The 13469-nt window shown below is 35.9% G+C and overlaps 1 protein-coding gene across 2 annotated transcripts in view; it reads right to left on the reverse strand.

Moving 5' to 3' along the window:
* Nucleotides 1–11867, reverse strand: part of gtf2ird1 (GTF2I repeat domain containing 1) — a 50493-nt gene extending 38626 nt beyond the window's left edge. For both annotated transcript variants that reach the window (XM_073840260.1, XM_073840259.1), the window contains exon 1: nucleotides 11669–11867. The gene's annotated coding sequence lies outside the window, so the exon portion shown is untranslated. The remainder of the gene's footprint in view (nucleotides 1–11668) is intronic.
* Nucleotides 11868–13469: the final 1602 nt, after the last annotated feature.

Consider the following 13469-nt stretch of genomic DNA (forward strand, 5'->3'; position numbering starts at 1 on the left):
ATGTAGTTAAAGAGATAGATTATGCAAAAACGAAAATTCTGTCATTTATTACTCATCCTCATGTTGTTCCAAACCCGTTAAGACCTTCGTTCATCTTCGGAAATCAAATTATTTGATTTCACGTCCATCAAGATATATTTAATGAAATCCAAGAGCCTTCAGACTCTGCATAGACAGCAATGCAACTTTCAAGGCCCAGAAAGATAGTAAGGGCATCTTTAAAATAGTCCATGTGACTTCAGTGGTTCAACCGTAATGTTATGAAGCTACAAGAATACATTTTACGCGCAAAGAAAACTTATCTTCTGTGTCAGTTGACGTGCACTCACGAAAGTACCACTACTGCCTTGAACATAGTTGCGTTGCTGTCTATGCAGGGTCAGAAAGCTCTCAGATTTCATCAAAATTTTTCAGAACAAAAATTTACAGCTAATTTACTCACCACCTTGCCATCCAAGATGTTCATGTCTTTCTTTCTTCAGTCGTAAAGAACTTATGTTTATTGAGGAAAACATTTCAGGATTTCTCTCCATATAGTGGACTTCTATGGTGCCCCTGAGTTTGAACTTCCAAGATGCAATTTAAATGCAGCTTCAAAGGGCTCTAAACGATCACAGCCGAGGAAGCAAAAAGATTGGTTATTTTCTAAAAAAAAAAAAATTGATTTGATATACTTTTGAACCTCAAATGCTCGTCTTGTCTAGCTCTGCGTGTACTCTGTGTATTCCAGTTTATGACAGTTAGGGTATGTCAAAAAACTCCTATCTCATTTTCCAACTTCAAAACCATTCTACATCACTGTTTTACCTTTGTACATTCACTTTGTAAACACTGGGTCAGTATTTCTGCAGCAATGTGGGACGATTTTGAAGTTGAGGAGAAAATGAGATGACATACTGTCTTGAAGCGGATTAGATTACACGCATAGACAAGACAAGGATTTGAGGTGAAAACATATAAATTGTCATTTTTAGGGCTGCCGTAAATCACTGACAAGCCACGCCAAATCGCGCTGAAAATCGAATTCGATTTTCAGCGCGATTTGGCGTGGCTTGTCAGTGATTTACGGCGGGGTGTTTGAATTGCCGCTCCAGCTGAACGCACGTGATGGAGATTTACTACTAATCAAAGTACCGGCTTCATTGTCTAGACGCGCCTCACAACATCGTTCGATTAATCGTTGCAGCCCTAGTCATTTTTTTTAGAAAATAATGATCATTTGCTGAATAAGACATTTCTTCCTCGGAAAGTCCACTGTATGGAGAAAAATCCTGAAATGTTTTCCTCAAAAAACATAATTTCTTTACGACTGAAGAAAGAAAAACATGAGCATCTTGGATGACAAGGGGGTGAGTACATTATCTGTAATTTTTTGTTCTGAAAGTAAACTTCTCCTTTAAGATATTTTGATAAAATCCAAAAGCTTTCTGACTCTGCATAGACAGCAATGTAACTACTACGTTTAGGGCATGCATCATGGTATCCTTGTGAGTGCACGTCGACTGACACAGAAGATAAGAAATGATTGAATAAAGTCAATATTTTTGTTTTCTTTGCATACAAAAGTATTCTTGTAGCTTCATAACATTACGGTTGAACCACTGATGTCACATGGACTATTTTAAAGATGCCCTTACTATCTTTCTGGGCCTTGAAAGTGTCAGTTGCATTGCTGTCTATGCAGGGTCAGAAAGCTCTTGGATTTCATCAAAAATATCTTAATTTGTGTTCTGAAGATGAACAAAGGTCTAAACGGGTTTGGAACAATATGAGGGTCTCTTCTTCCTCGGCTGGGGTCATTTAGAGCTCTTTGAAGCTGCATTTAAACTAGGGCTGCACGATATTGGGAAATTTTTTTTTTTTGCAATATTTTTTTTTCTTGCGATATATATTGCGATGTGTACTAATTCATTTATGTTCATCAGCTTGTTTTGAACTGCTTAAAAATCAAATAATAATTAAAGAATAATTGGGGTAATTTTGTAAGCATTTTCAAAGAATAAAAAATGTAAAAGTACAGTATAATCAAAACCCTGAAATAAAATACTTTTTAAAGCTTATTTTGGGTAGTTTGACTCACCTTATTCACTGTCAATTCAGGCAAATCAAGGCTCTAATATGAAATTAATAATGAATGTTGCTTTTACCCTGATGAAAGGGAAATCAGCTTCTTCCTTTCACGAAAAACATTAAAAGCTTAGCCAAGATGGAGAAACAGCTGATCATAGCTGTTACAGGGATAACATTTTTTAGCAGCAGAACTACTGCAAGCAATTTTTAGTTTTGGAAATCCATTTATCTTTGTTTATTCATCTTTGCTGAAACTTCCGCGTCTTTAGGAGAGCGCGGGTCATGGTTGCTTAGCAACGGCAGACGACCCTCTGCCACTCAAGTTACAGAGCGCTTTGGAAAGAAGGAGAAAGCGGCGCGCCTAGCGTTTTCCACGCGTTTTTAGGCGCGACATGTGAACGGTCCCTTAAATTTGTAGTGTTTCCGCGAGTTGTGGCAACAACTGCCAGGCACTCCCGACAAAGCACCTGTTTTTGGTCAGCAGCATCCTTTTTGTATCCAAAATACTTCCATATGACCGACGTTGCGTTTCTTTTTGCGACCAAATCTTCCATTTCGGCGCTTTTCTCCCGTCCCGCGCTCATTTCGCCATGCGCACGCAGAGACTGCATGCATGAAGTAGGTGAAGCAACGTGTGCATTATAGTTTTTAAAGAACCTTTAAACATGAGTTAGTTACTTTATTTTAGACAAATATAGATCCGTGAATAGAAAGTTTAGAAATATAGAAAGTACATTTTTAAATCAGACACACATACATTTTTTTTTTGCCCTGCATCGTGACTGCCACGATGTGACTATCACGCATGCGTACATCGCGATGACGATGCTGAAACGATCTATCGTGCAGCCCTAATTTAAACTGCATTTTGGAAGTTCAAACTCGGGGACACCATAGAAGTCCACTGTATGGAGATACATCTTGAAATGTTTTCCTCAAAAAACAGCATTTCTTTACGACTGAAGAAAGAAAAACATGAACATCTTAGATGACAAGGGGGTGAGTAATTTACCCGTAAATTTTTGTTCTGCATGTGAACTTCTGCTTTAATTTGTGTTCCAAACATGAATTAAGGTCTTATTGGAACAATACTTATACTTCTGTGTAGTACTGTACAGTCATATCCACCTTTTTCTTTCCGTAAGAGTGGGCATAGCCATTTGTAAACTTTATGGGTCTGGCTTCCGGTCTCATCCACATCCAGCTATTTTTAGCTATACAAAACCGCTTGATATTGCAAATTGAGGCATCTTACCATAGTATTTTAATGCATTATCTTAATTATGAACACAACGGTTTGTAGTGCAAACAGTTTTACCGTTTACAGAACCGGAAGTCTCACCCATATAGCTATTAGAATTCCGTAGGAAACACTGATATGCCATCTACCCTGATTACAGTTTGCAGGAACCACAGACATGATGAGAAAACAATAACAACTAATCATAATTAATGGTTTCATAATTACATCCAAAAACAAACCAATATGGTTTTTTAATTACATACTAAAGAGTAAGAAGGTTTCAAGCTCCCCATTAACTTTTTAAAATATTTTGGGCTGTACAAAATGTATTGAAGGATGGAAAACCCTATAAGAAGCTTTGGAAAGTGATAGTAATACCCTTCCCTGTGCTAATACACCGAAATCCGTCACACACATGTGAAAGTAGCTAATTACGATAAGCCTTTGTCAACCAATTAAAGCTAGCTCAGATTATTGCAGTAAAACCCTTCATCCTTAATTTGTTCTCCTTGGAAGCAGGACAGGGCCTGGAAGCATGAGCCCTCTAAAGTGAACTACTTTACCCGTCCCTCTCGACAGACACCCCCCCACCCCCCGACTCCAATCTCGATTTCAGCCACGTCGGCTCTGAGCTACAAAGCTGTAAACTTGAATGCGGACTAAACTAGTGTGGGTTTAAAAACGAGCACAAACAACCAAACGACAGTTTAAAGACGAAAAACAAGCAAAAGCAGCAGGGATGACAAACGATGAGTTGTAAAACAAATAAATAAATAAATAACACAATCCTAATTCCGGGCCTTGTGTTCACATGGCAACCGCAATCCGTTTCCTTGGAAACTAATCTCGAGGCATGTGAACAATGCAGCTCTGGCCTTTAATCTCTCCAGACACTGGGAGCCATTATCCCAGCCTCCGGGCAAAGCCAAAACCACAGACTGCACAGAGAGAGCCCAGTACTACTATTACTCGTCTGAAAACCTCCTATAAATCCTGCTGTAGCTCAAAGCCGGATGCCTCTGCCTGAGCGTAATCTTACATACAACATCTGAACAACAGCACCAACACTTTATATCTCTAGCTCGTTTCGGATTCATTCAAACGACCAAATCTAATTCAATACTTTGGCTCCCCAGTTGAAAAATAAAGTCTAGATGTACTGTAAAAATGTTTTTTTTTTTGGAAGTTGTAAATGAAACAAGGATTACCAGCGTAGGTTTTGAGAGAAAATGCAATTTCAGTCTTTCTACTTCAAAATTTCATGCTTAAATCAATGCGTTACTACAAAACTTACTAGGAATTTCTGAGTGAAAATAATTTTGAAGTAAAGCCAACACCATTTTTTTTTTCACTGCATGTTCTGATGCTTTACCATAATAATAAATGTCAGAATCATGCAACTTCTGTTGCACGATTTCAGACTTGTAAGGCTTAATATAATGTAAATGACATTAAAAGACGGTAAAAGATTTACGTTATTAAAAAAAACACATTGCTTTATACATATTTTAGACTATGAGGGGCACCATTAAGACATTAAATGGTTACACTCGGTGAGCTACTGACGCTGCCTGTTGCCATTTTTATCGCACCACAACGATGACCACAGCTACTAACAGAGCTTACAGGTGGCAATGGATATAAGCATAGGCTTAAACCAAATGCCGTATCATTGTTTTTCCCCCACAAAGAGTCTAAACACCCCTGGATATCGAGTAAATTCCGTGTTAAGAAACTCCTTTAGTGGCTGCGGCGGCATGACAGGTCTCGGCTTTTTTACATCATGTCAGGATGGCATCTAGCGTTTCTTGTCTCTGCTGTAGCTGTGCTCTACTAAAAGCCTCAAAGGCATCCAGGCTGAAGTGCAAAGTACAAAGTCGAGGGTCTTCAGGAAGATTTATTCGTACCACAGACATCTTGCCATTCTTTTCTTCTCTTCTTATCGTTAAGAAAAGGAGATTTACATTGCTTCTCTTGATGCCCTTCAACTGAAAATTACAACCACTCGATGCCACAGAAGAACCTTCTTTGTCTAAATGGTTTCATAAAGAACCTTTAACATCTGAAGGTTCTTCATGGTGAAAGAAGAAGAGATGGTTCTTTAAAGAACCTTTGACTGAATGGTTATTCTATGGCATCGCTGTGCAGAACCTTTTAAAGCACCCTTATTTTTAAGAGTGAATGTAGCATCAAAACAGTATTTTATTTTTCGAGTTGTGTATTCTGAGTTGTGTTGCGGGAAAAATACCAACAGGTAGTGCCAGCAGTTATTAAAGTCATTGCACACTGAGTCCAAAATTTTTGTCTGTAATTTTGTGCACATTGTGTCAATCAAGTTTACACACTGCCTCAGATCAGGTTTGATTTTCAAGCATAGCAAGCATTTTGATAGGAAAGAATGACAAATACGAAAAAACGGAAAAAAAACATACAAAATTTTCGAACTCAGTGTGCAATGACCTTTAGTCGATTGAAACGATGTGGATTTTTTTAAAATAACATAAATCTATAATAAGTTTTCTACTACATATTTTAGTCAGAGACATCATTTATGTTATATTAAGCCATACAAGAATTAATACCCAGAGTTCCCTTTTAAAAAGGTCTATAGGCAAAAGCCAAGTTTTTAACTTCAATGGATGGTTCACCTAGAAATCATATTTTTGTTCCAAACCTGACTGACTTACTTCTGCGGAAAAAGAAAGAAGATATTTTGAAGAATGACGGTACTAACCAAACAGGTTACCATTTTAAGGACACAAAAAAGTGTGCATTGACTAATAGATGACAGAATGTTTTGGTGAACTACACTGTAAAAATACATATATATAGTTCGACTCCAAAATTGATCTGAATTGGCACAACCTGCGTTGCATTTTCAGATTTCCAGACCATAAAACAAACAAATATTTTTCATTTTATTAATTCTTTCCTATCAAAATGCTTGATACGGATGCGAAAACACAGAAAATCGAACCGGATCCGAATTTTTTATGACAGACAAAAGTTTCGGAGGCAGTGTGTAAACTCTGCATAACGTGAGTTCGTATTTATTTTTTAACGTGCAAAAATTTCAGATGGTATATGGACCAATTCTCACTATTAACTAGTTGCTTTTTTAGCATGCCTATTAAAATATTGGCTGTTTATTAGTATTTAAAGAGCACATATTCTGCATGTCCATATTCTACATCCCTAATCCTCTCCAATACCTAAACTTAACAACTACCTAACTCTTAATAAGCAGCAAATTAGGAGTTTATTGAGGCAAAAGTTGTAGTTAATGGTTTGTTAATGGCGAGAATTGCACCTTAAAATAAAGTGTGACCATAAACTTTAATCTTAAGTATATTTTCGTTTAGTTTTGTACAGTAAACAACTGTGGCACTGTGGCACTGTGTCCGCTATGAAATGTGGGTGAAGAACACAGCTATTACTGTTATAAATATACAGACTACTTCAGTCTTTCTAATTCCAAATGTCATGTTTAATTAGATGTTTTATTCATGTATTATTAATTAAATCAAAATTACACCATACACCATTTTTTAGTGTATGTTCACATGTCAAAATCTACACAATTTACCATGCTAATAATGTGTAAATTGATATTTACTTGTTTTTAATTGTGAAATTCACTAGCAGTTTCCCAGTGAACTTTCTTTGTATACTAAACTTTCATCCCTTTAAGGTTAAGAAATGATTTTGAATCATACCTGCCGTATGCGCAATAGCAATAACACTGCTTGCCCTAGCGAATAATCTTGTGTGAAAAGGGTTGAGATCATTTAATCTTGACACTTCTAAGTTTTACAAAACTCTTTGAAGAAAAAGAGATTGGTGAGACTTCCTCATTGAACAGGCTTATCCTATCTGCCGGGGAAACTACATTCATCTGACACCTTAAGCTTTGTGTATAAATGACTTGTTTTGTACTTTACAATAAGCTTTCTTTGCAGTAGCCAAAAGACATGAGTTAACAAACATATTTTCTCCGGGTGAAAAAAAACACTCAACTTGTGACACTCCTACAAAAAAATTGCAGGAAAAGTAAGGATCCGGACTGACATGCTTAAATGCTCAGATTAATGACTTCCTCCTTGTTAGGAGTCCGCCCTGCCAAAATAGCGTTTTTTCATTCACGCTATCTGAGATCCTCAGCTCGAGGGGGAAGCATAATGTAGCCGCTCCTTTACTTCTTGAATTACTGCCTGTATGGTGCTTAAAGATATTACCGGCATCTCAAGAAAGGGCAACGTGGGTTTTATGAGCGGTTTTGCCCTAAGATGCTTGTGGCTCCGCCATTGATACACAATACTTCTGCTAATAGCCTTTATACAGATTCTGCTCACAGATCCCTTCAGAAACACAACTGTATCTAAATTGTTCAGGTCAACGGCTGATAATTGACTTTTAATTGGTTCTAACTCCTTTCACCCTGGACATTTTCCCTAAGGCCACACAAACATGTTGCATCGAGTAAACACAAAGCGAGGCCTGCATGGGAAGATACTGCCCTGATCGTGATCCGCTTTGGGAAAGATTTATTTCTGTGCTTCAGATCAAAAATGTATTAATGTTAAAACAGATAACTTGGCTATGTAATACTCAACATTTGGGAATATGTGGACTGAAAGACTTTTTAACCAGCTTTTTAAACAAATGCCGAATGACAATGTTTAAACTGATTTATCCTAAGTCCTGATATTTTTAATACCATGCCATGCTGAATGATTGCCATATTCATATACAACTGTATTTACATGCTATTCAAAGAATACCATAGCACTATTTCCATAAATTATGGTACTTTATGTTAGTGAAGGATGAAGGTTTCATCCAGTGGTTCTCAACTAGTGATTTGTAGTTCTGTTGGAGTCAGCTCTTACAAAAAGTACTAAAATCAAGATACTTTCTGGTACTGAATGACTGCCATATACACCTGCAACTGTATTTACATGCTATTCAAAGAATACCATAGCACTATTTCCATAAATTATGGTACTTTTTGTTAGGAAAGGATGAAGATCTGGTTCAGTGGTTCTCAACTAGTGATTCGTAGGTCAGTTGGAGTCAGACCTTACAAAAAGTACTGAAATCAAGATACTTTGACATAAACTATGGTACTGAATGACTGTCATATTCATCTGCAACTCTATTTACATGCTATTCAAAGAATACCATGGTACTGTTTCCATAAAATATGGTACTTTTTTGTTAGTAAATGATGAAGGTTTGATTCAGTGGTTCTCAACTAGTGTTTCGTAGGTCAGTTGGAGTCAGACCTTACAAAAGTACTGAAATCAAGATACTTTGACAAGAACTATGGTACTGAATGACAGCCATATTCATGTACAACTCATTTACATGCTATTCATAGGTAATTCAAAGAATACCATGGTACTATTTCCATAAAATATGGTACTTTTGTTAGTAAAGGATTTGATTTAGTAGTCCTCAACTAGTGATTCGTAGCTCTGTTGGAGTCAGACCTTACAAAAAGTACTGAAATAAACATACTTTGATATAAAATATGGTACTGAATGATTGCCATATCCATACACAACTGTGTTAACATGTTATTTGAAGGTAATTCAAAAAAATAGCATGGTACTATTTACATAACATACAGTACTTCTTGTCAGGGAAGGATGAAGGTTTGATTTAGTAGTCCTCAACTTGTTATTCATAGATCTGTTGGAGTCAGACCTTACAAAAAGTACTGAAATCAAGATACTTTGATATAAAATATGGTACTGAATGTCTGCCATATTCATCTGCAACTGTATTTACATGCTATTAAAAGAATACAATGGTACTGTTTCCATAAATATAGTACTTTTTTGTTAGTAAAAGATGAAGGTTTGATTCAGTGGTTCTCAACTAGTGTTTCGTAGGTCAGTTGGAGTCAGACCTTACAAAAAGTGCTGAAATCAAGATACTTTGATAAGAACTATTGTACTTAATGACTGCCATATTCATACACAACTGTATTTACATGCTATTCAAAGGTAATTCAAAGAATACCATGGTACTATTTCTACAAAATATGGTACAATTTTGTTAGTGAAGGATGAAGGTTTGATTCAATAGTCCTCAAGTACTTATTCATAAATCTTTTGGAGTCAGACCTTACAAAAAGTACTGAAATAAACATACTTTAATATAAAATATGGTACTAAATGATTGCCATATTCATACACAACTGTGTTAACATGTTATTCAAAGGTAATTAAAAAAATACCATGGTACTATTTCCATAAAATATGGTTCTTTTCTGTTAGTGAAGGATGGAAATCTGATTCAGTGGTTCTCAACTAGTGATTCGTAGCTCAGTTGGAGTCAGACCTTACAAAAAGTACTGAAATCAACATACTTTGATATAAACTGTGGTTTTTCTGGTACTGAATGATTGCCATATTCATGTAAAACTGTACTTACATGCTATTCAAAAGGTAATTCAAAGAATATCATGGTACTATTTCTACAAAATATGGTACAATTTTGTTAGTGAAGGATGAAGGTTTGATTCAATAGTCCTCAAGTACTTATTCATAAATCTGTTGGAGTCAGACCTTACAAAAAGTACTGAAATCAAGGTACTTTACTGAATGATTGCCACATTCATATACAATTGTATTTACAAGGTAACTCACATATTAACACAATTCTACATCCAGAAAATATGGTACTTTTCATTGCACTCAACTGGTGATTTATAAGTGTTCTGGAGTAAAACAACGCTACATGTAAAATAACAAAAATAATTGATTCAAATATAAAATGTAAATAATAAAATGCAATTGACAATATCAAGTTAGGATTACTAAATAATCACTACTGTATCTTTTGCTGCTGGAATCATATTTGTGACCCTGACCACAAAAGCAGTCTTAAGCAGCATGGGTATATTTGTAGCAAGAGCCAAAAATACATTATATAGGTCAAAATGATAGATTTTTCTTTTATGCTAAAAATCATTAGGATATTAAGTAAAGATCGTGTTCCAGGAAAATATTTAGTAAATTTCCCACCGTAAATATATTAAAAAATATACGTTTTATTAGTAATATGCATTGCTAAGGACTTTATTTGGACAGCGATTTTGTACCCTGCAAGGATTCCAGATTTTCAAATAGTTGTATCTCAGCCAAATAATGTCCTATCCTGACTTTTTTATTCTGCTTTTAGATTCTGAATAAATCTCAGTTTTTTTTTTTTTTTTTTAAATCACCTGTTTTGTGGTCCAGGGTCACTTTTTTTCAGAAATATTGGGAGAAAATGAATTGTCTTGATAATAAGGATAATTAGTCCATTGTTTGTTCCATACAGTTCAATCAAACATCTGCTGTTAATTTTCTAGTCAGCCTACATTTTAGCAATACTAACCTTAGATATTTTGCAATTTTGCATATGTAGTTCACGGTAGTATTATTAAACTTCAATAAGAATATTTTCGTTCAGCCTTGTACCATAAACATCTGTGGTACGGTGTCTGCTATAAAATCAGGATGAAGAACCACAGAGAAACACGGACAGTTATTGCTGTTATAAATATACAGGCCCAATCCGACAGCAAGACATTCTGGGATAGTTCATGTTTCAGTTCCAGACTCATAGCGGGACAGCATGACATAAATCACAAACTCTTATTGTCTTCATGAATGGATCTGACAGTCGAGAAGTCCTTCGAGGAAAACCGAGCAAGTTTAGAGACATGCGATATTGTTACTCAGCAGCAAACTTACTGGGACACATTCGGTTCTGCATAATCTAGAAAAGCAGACTTCATAGTGGACACAGAATAGCAGCCACTGATAGGTGGATTTGACATTGTAAACATGACCTTCTCAGGTCGACAAACGCCTTCGTGACCACACCAGCCACGGCGATTTTCATCGGGTAGTGCGAAATAAAAACGACTGACTGTCATTTATCATCCAGCCAACAATGCAAGGGCTCTATTTCAGCAACTTGCTAGCACTCAAATTGTGTTGCCATTTTTACAAGACAAACAAAACACGAGAACTGCGGCTACGCTTAGGTGAAAACGCAGAACGCAAAGGCGTTTAATTGTTTATCTTATTAAGGGCGTGATATAACGCGTGATACTTTGATAAAAGCGTTTAAAACATCGCGTCGAGTGTCACGGATTCGCGTGCAGAGCGTTAGCATGATAGCCAGTGTGCTAACACTCCTAGCCATCCTCCTCCCCCCTAAATTATAATCTGTAATTTCACTTTTTCAACATCCATAAAAAGTCACGTGCTCAAGAACGACACTCGTAAATGTTTTTCCATACATACACAAACAGAACTCTCCTTAATCCTTAGCAATTTGCCCGTGCTTAATTACCTTATGCTGTCAATCCCGGAATAGGTTTATTCTCCGTTTAATCCAACTGTGAGAGCTGAATTCCCATCTAAAGAAAGGCGATAGCGACTTTCTTAAATGTCATAATCTCGAACGGTTTGTAGTCTGCTGAAAGGCAATCGACGTGATTTATTGGATCAATTTGCCCCGTTTTCTTTCTGTTTTCTTTAACAGAGGAGTGTGTCCCCTTTCCCCTTTCTTTGTTCTGTAATCCAGTAAAATTGAAAGTCATTCGCCTCCGCTAATCCCAGCCCAACTCAACAACAGCATCTATTGGCTGTCATTTACATACAGGATTAAAGAACCGCTGGAACAGCACTCGCCGACACTCGCAGGACAAATGTGTGCAACTAACTCTTTTGACATTGTGACTGTAACATGTCTATATTTCTCTCTGCCCCTCGCCACAGCCCCCTCTTATTGTTGCTTTATTTTAAGAGGAGCTGGACCGTTGCACATGAGCGCAAACCGTTCACCTGATAACCCGTTTTACTGATCCGTTTTGGAATAAACACATCGATTTCGTAAATCTTACACATTTATCATTATGAGATAAAGACAATGTAAAGTAGAAAGCCACCATGCCCTGTGCAGTGAACCTTACATATAATGAACAGGCTGTCTGACATTTTCCATTACAAACTGAATTGCTTCTAATAAAATAATTCAAATGTAATTACGAAATTATATATTATAAACAAAATTATATAAATATGCAACCTAAAACAATCTTCTTAAACGTAGTATTTGTAGTGCCTAAAATAACCTAAAATAAAAAATGCTGTTTTGTTATCAAATAAATTAACCTCAGCAACAGTAAAATCATTCAGAATTGTCATATAAAATATTTAATAATCATGAACCAAGCACTGAAGGGTTCTCTTGCATCTGTTTTATTATTATTATTATTATAATTAGTAGTAGTCTATATACCCAAAGTTTGTTTGTTTGTTTATCTATTTGCACTTTTTAGGTTTTAGAGACCCCCAACTTGGTGGGATGGTCCCAAATCCCAAATACACACATGTATCTAACACTAGGTGGCGCTATTATAAGTACTATATTTACATTTTTTGCAGTAATTCAAACAGGATGTAAAATTCTCTGAATTCCTGGGTCATGACAAACAGAACATGTCTTAGATGTGATTTCTGTCTATAAAATAGTTAGAATCATAGCAAATAAAAATGTATATTTATACTAGTTACATTTCTAGGTGTGGCCCACACTTACAAACTGATATAAAATACCTGAAAGGCATCAGGATGTTTGGAGGATATGCAACGTATTTCGACCAGTTATGCTTATAGGACCCAGAAAACACAAAACATGCTTAAAAACATTTTTTATACATATTTCAAAACACTGTATTTTGATCACAGTACAATCTTTTACATTACAGTAAAATTTAAAATAGGCCTAATATTTAACTTATTATTGGAATAATTATAGTGTAACATGTTATGTATATATGTGACCCTTGACCACAAAACCAGTCATAAGGGGCAATTTGAGATTGATACATCATCTAAAAGCTAAATAAATAAGCTTTCCGTTGATGTATGGTTTGTTTGGATAGGACGATAGTTGGTCTAGATACAACTAATCTAAGGGTGTAAAAAATCTAAATATTGAGAAAATCGCCTTTAAAGTTGTCCAAATTAAGTTCTTACTAATGCATATTACTAATCACAAATGTATTTTTCATATATTTACGTTGGGACATTTACAAAATATCGTCATGAAACATGATCTTTATTTAATATCCTAATGATTGTTGGCA

The sequence above is a fragment of the Garra rufa genome, chromosome 5 (genome assembly GCF_049309525.1).
Source record: "Garra rufa chromosome 5, GarRuf1.0, whole genome shotgun sequence".
Taxonomy (NCBI): domain Eukaryota; kingdom Metazoa; phylum Chordata; class Actinopteri; order Cypriniformes; family Cyprinidae; genus Garra; species Garra rufa.